Below are 6,000 nucleotides of genomic sequence, written 5' to 3'. Positions count from 1 at the left end.
CACCTTAGAAGCTTTCCTAAGAATTCATGCGCCAAACTAATAACTATTGGTAAATATTGCCATCACGCATTTCACTGCCATGCGCCCATATTCGAAATGCTTCTCCGCTTGGGAACAAACTGTCCGCGCGCAGTTGCGCGTTGCGCCAACAGATGTCCCTAGCACTGCATGGGCGGCACAAGTAACGAACGTCACACGTATGACATCACCGGTAGGCGGCCGCTAGGAGGAGTGGCGCGCGGCGCGCGCGGCTCTCCATCGGAACGATCGTACGCGCCGCGCAGAGCGGTCATTGCCAAAGTTGGCTGGCACTTGCCTGGTACGCGGATGTGGAGCGGTCGGCGCCTTTGAAGCTCCTCTCTTGACAGCGCCGACGGGCGGCTTGACTTCACCGTCGAGAGCGCGTGTGTTGACGGGGCCGTTTAGAGGGCAGTGCTTTGACGTAAGATTACCGGCGACGAGCTACGGCGATGCTTTGAGTGTTTGAGTGTCGCATATTGGAACCCCCTGTCCCCATCCACTGGATGCTTTTTGGTGAGAATCGCCAGGAGACTTGACTGTGAGGACGGTCGGCGAAACGTGCGTCGCTGGGAAGAGTTGGCGATCAGCGAGCTCTCCAAACCACTCGGAACTGCCCGTGATCGGTGAGTATAGTGCAACACTGCATGTCTGCTGAGTTCTTCATTATTATTATTATTTGCAGTTTCTATGTGTTCCGTATTGAAAGCAACTTGATGCGTTTAGCATGCTTTCAAGGCATCGCAGTTTTCGCGCACGCTGCCCAAGATGAGCCTAAGCACGTAGCGCAACGATGCTTTCGGCCTGAAATCTCAGTGTCCATTTTTCATGATTACGACTGCACCGTGGAGGCACTTTTCATGCTGTGGAGGACGATAATACATTCTCTTTTATTTGCTCTAGTACTACTTCGTTTTCGCTAACACTCACTGAAAGGTGATTCGCTTTTTTTATTAAGCTAGCGTAGTGCATTTGTTTAGAAAGCTCTGGCTCAGAATTCAGGCATGATTTTAGGAAGTTGCGGTTATGTTTGCGTTAACGAACTACTTAGTGTTATCTAGTCAAAGCTATATGTATTCCGCTGCTAGAAGCAAGGTGTCATCAGAACTGTTAGTTAAGCCTCAAACGAAGAGCGTCAACGAAATAATGTGACCTTGCTAAGCTCCTATTGCCCATTGGATGGTTGACCCGAAGCTAAAGCGGAATTGCGTTGCGCGTGTAACCTGTTTTAGCGGACGTCGGTAGGCAGGGTAATGTGTCGTAGATTCGTATATCATATGCTACATGCTGGAGCTTCCGGTGGATGAAATCTGACTGAGGTGCCATTTCTTTCTTTCTTTCTTTCTTTCTTTCTTTCTTTCTTTCTTTCTTTCTTTCTTTCTTTCTTTCTTTCTTTCTTTCGAAGCACGTGCATTCTCACTCGTTTATGGGCTGGCTCACTTCGTACGTTCCGGCGTGGAACTGCTCACTACAGGGTTACGCTCTATCACGTCCCTTCACAACATGGAAAATTAACAGGTAAACGCTGCCGCAGTTTTACTAGCGCGACCATAGTCGGTGGTTTCTTCTGCAACACCTCGTGCCCTTGTGTACTATGCCTGGTTGACGCTTAATATTCCACGTTATTTTTTTCATGTTTAGCTCTGCGTCACTAACTCGGCAATACCACTCGTTGAACCTACAAGACGTGCCAACCACCGACATCGTCGAAATAAAATGAGAAAATCATGTTGTTGCGCAGAAGTCTTTGGTTTGTCGTGCCGTGAGAGGTATCTTGTGACACATTGTGTAGAGACAAAGACGAAAAACTAAAGATAAGCGCGGCGTTTGGGTGATGCTATTTACGTTGCAGCTCCCTGCACCGGCAAAGAGTTCAAGAAGATTCGCGTGAAATAACCGTGGCAGGTCTAATGAAGACGTAACCGTGACTACTTTGACGTGGTATCTCTGCATTAAGCCAAGTGAAAGAGAAGAAACTTCCACAGCGCGATGTACCAGGTGACACTGGTGCTTCGGTCTGCATTCGCAGTTGAGATAGAGCATGTGGGGAAGGATTGAATCCTTCTCCGCTGCTACATCCTGTGCTTAGCGCTGTCTTCTTCTGCGCTATTCAACACTTTTGCTTGGAGGAAAAAAAAAAGGCAATAAGGTAAAGGATTGGAAAGGGCGCTTTCATCTCCTTTCGCAAGCGATCGTCGTCTCGGACCAGCCTTCGCACTGGCCCGCGTAGGCATGGGCAACGCATCTCTGTTTACCCTTGTCCGGCGCACACACTATCCTTCCTCTGCTTCATCATCTCCAGGTGTTGTTGGTCGTTACGGAAGGAGCGCTCGCTTCAATTGCACGCGGCGCGAGTGTAAATAGAGAGAGAAGAGGACGACCAAAGAGGGAGCCTAGATAGATGACGTGCAGGGAGGGGAAGGACGCCCTTCGTTCTCTGCTTCCTCCCCGCCTGGGTGTGAGAGCAAACGAGCGCCCGGCGAGGAGGAGTGGAAGAGAGAGATCTCATAGACCGCTCGCTTCCCGTGTCGCCGCGGACACGCCTTCCCTCAAAAGGAGCAATCAGTCCTCCCGCCCGGCAATCTCGGTGCCTTCTGTCGTGATTGGGAAGATACAATTGGGAGAGGGGGGTGAAAAATGGGAAGAGAGCGCTTGATTCGTGAGCGGGTGAGACCGGTGGGACTCGAAAGCGTGGGAAAGAAGGAAAGAAATATATGCGCGGTGTGATTCCGGTGTGTGTATCTTCTCGAAGTTGTCAGAGTAATGAGACTGTCGTATAAATAGAGAGAAGAGGAAAGCACGGAGGTTAAGGAGAAGCTAGTATCGGGTATGCTACCCTGCAGTGTGGTAGGAAAAATTAATTCCGAATTGAATCTTTATAAATAGGTTTTTGCAGGGAAACAATTTCGGCAAGTTGGTCATACAGTGATGTAGCACATTTACTTTTCGAATTCTTAACGCCAACTGGCTGGTGGCATGGTTAGTTAATGAAACGTAGCTTGAAGCTCGGAAACACACACATATACAAAAAAAAAGAACGTTCCCCGTTCAGTAATTTTACAGTGAAAGCTGCTATGAGATCACAACAGGGGCAGATAGCTTTTCGCCGCCACCGGTGGCCGTAACCACCATCGCGCGAAATCAGAAAGAAAAGCTAAGTAAATGTAAGATACAGAAGATAACGCAACTTGAACCCAGGACCGCTGAGTGGCAGCCCAGTATCCTGCTACGGAATTACGCGTGTGCTTGAAATGCGGTCTTTGTGCCCAGTATGGAATCGCGTTAGAATGTGTAATAAAGTGTTTTACAACAGTAATGCAACAACCAGGCGTCAAACAATCGAAATTGCGTAACGATTGAGTCGTTGATCGCTCGAACGTATTACAAAAGCCACAGACGTAATTGTTCATCGTCGTCAGCCACAGCACATCAAGAAAGCGCATTTAATTCTTTACAAAAATGACGACTAGTGACACAGTGGACGATTTCATACTACAGAAAAATTATGATGTATGATGTTTGTAGTATGTAGTATATGATATGATATATGATGGTTATCATATATAATGTTTGTAGTATATACGTTTGTTAGTATGTTGCCGAAAGAGTCTTTCGATAATTAATGGGGTTTAACGTCCCTAAAGCACCTCATGATTATGACAGAGATTCCAAGATTGTTTTCAAAGAGCTCCCCTCCCCCCTGCTGCACATTCTACACAGACCTGGCGGGTTTTAATCATATCAATGTAGAGTATGTCAAGTTTAATGTCGCTCTTTCTTTCAAGTTCGGCGTGTAATGCAATACGAAATGTAATAGGCAAGGACAGGCAAATGTCTGAAGAGAAAAAGAAAAAAAAGAGAAGACCGCTAAACGAACGTCGTCTATTAAAATGGAAAGTGAAAGATATCAGAGACAATAAAAGAACTGAATAAAAGTGCTCAGTAGTAAACTGACATGCGAGTCTGTGTTTTGAAATATGGACATTAGGACACGTCCTCGTTAAGCCACATTTCAAGCTGTCTCATCACAACCAGACTGAACATGGCGCTCGACTCAAACTTTTGACGACTTTCGACGGGCGTAATTTTTTTTGTACCGCAAACAAGGTACGAATTTCGATAACTGACACCCACAAATCAGCTCTAATTGAGCTGCCCTTTCAGAAAATAACATAATCAAAACCAAAATCCTCGTTGAAACTCAAAAATATATAGCTACACTGCCGAATGTTTCAATAGTGCGCGTAATTAAAAAGTATCTAAATTGATAAAACGTTAATTAGGCTATATGTATAGGCATCCATCTTACGCCCATTGTTAGCTTTAACAACTGTTCAACACAATCAAGCCACATGGCAAGATTCATTAGAAAGCAATATCGGCCTGGAAGTATACTGACCCAAGTATTGCCACCAGTATTTTCTTTTCTTTTTGCAATTAGCGAATACTTTTATTCTGGTGCGTCTGCGTCATGCCAATTATTACTCCTGATTCCGTGAGTGTAACTGACAGTCGCTTCGCAACACGATAAACTGCGTAGCCAGCTGTCACCGTAAGTGCGTACAATCATATTACAACGTCCGTTCACACGACCTAATCACATCCTGCGGGAAATTGACTTCAACAAAAATTCCGTCACGATTCCCGTATCGTCAATGTGCGCTCAAATTCAATTCTGGCGCAGCACACTGCCTGTCGCAACATCGATCATCTAAAAAATTACCAAATGACTCGACGAGTGACCTCACCATTACCTGAGTGCTGTTTCCACTGCTTGTATTCTTTTATCATCATAATCGTGTCTTTACTTTTTTACCAACGTGACCCATAGTACGATACGAAAAATTAGACACTGACGCTTGTAGTGGGGCGTATAGTGTAAATTAGATAACTATTGTCTACAAGAGTTAAAGTCCTTGACATGCGTATGAAACGCAATGAAATTCGTACGGAATTTGGGAGCAATAAATTCGCGAACCGTAGCGTGAAATAGATGCAATAGATGGTACATTCTAATCGGTTTCCCTCATGTCAGTTTTCAGGTCATTTAAAAACTACTTTGTTCAGAGCGGTTTCTTCGACAGACGGAACGAGATTTCGAGGGGAATCTTCATCGCTGTGTATACGCTGGAGTTTGAATATTACTTTCTCAGGAGGCAAGGGAATGGAGGCGCAAAACAAAACAACGAGAAACATCGCACGGTTTTGCCTATACTTCGTCAGGCCATAAAAAAAAAATAGGGAAAAGGAGCGATACATGGACATAGCGACGCAATTTGATAATCTCGCGTCGCTTCTTTATTGTCTGTAAAAAAAAAATGAAATGAAATGTCTGTACGACCATCGCACAGACATTTCGTTTTTCTCGTCTCCCTCGAGCATTTTTTATTTACTGAGTTTTTTTTTTTCGTACCGCGAATAATAAAACTCGCACATGTCAGCGGGTGACAAAGAGTGCCGCAATAAAAAAAAAAAAAGAATTGAAGACAGGAGAAGAGAGAGAGAGAGAGAAAAAAAGAGCGTCACACTTCCCCGCCAATTCGTCGTCACACAAAGTGGTGACCTCGTCACCACGGTGCTCCTCATTCTTTCTTTCTTTTTTTCTTTTTATGCAATGACGCTCGCCGTCCGAGAGCGAGTCGGCGCGCAATCTGGACTGGGTATAGGCGCGCTAGCGCGCGCGTCAAGTGAAGAGCGGGGCGCGATGGGCCGCGCTAGATTGGAATCGTGGCACGGAAGATGAGAAGAACGATGCAAGTATGAGACGCGAAGTGGAGGAGAGGTTAGCCAGAAAACCGAGGAAGCATAAAATGGGACGTATAGGCCGTCAAAAAAAAAGTAAGTATACAATAAAACGGAGAGACGAAATCAAGGCAGGGTTCACACGGAGCGCTTGGTGAAGGGGAGGAAGTAGGGGGTGCTTCTGTCAGGGCCGACTGAAGCCCGGTTATATAGCGCGGTCGGGCCAAGCGGCGTCGCAGG

General features: G+C 45.9%; 1 protein-coding gene across 1 annotated transcript in view; it reads left to right on the top strand.

Moving 5' to 3' along the window:
* The first annotated feature begins 422 nt into the window (after window positions 1–422).
* The window catches only part of LOC119170326 (uncharacterized), a 102,790-nt gene continuing 97,212 nt past the window's right edge, over window positions 423–6,000 (top strand). The window contains exon 1 of the mRNA XM_037421464.2: window positions 423–644. The gene's annotated coding sequence lies outside the window, so the exon portion shown is untranslated. The remainder of the gene's footprint in view (window positions 645–6,000) is intronic.

Source organism: Rhipicephalus microplus, chromosome 2, assembly GCF_043290135.1.
Source record: "Rhipicephalus microplus isolate Deutch F79 chromosome 2, USDA_Rmic, whole genome shotgun sequence".
Taxonomy (NCBI): domain Eukaryota; kingdom Metazoa; phylum Arthropoda; class Arachnida; order Ixodida; family Ixodidae; genus Rhipicephalus; species Rhipicephalus microplus.
This window is presented reverse-complemented; position numbering and strand designations above follow the sequence as displayed.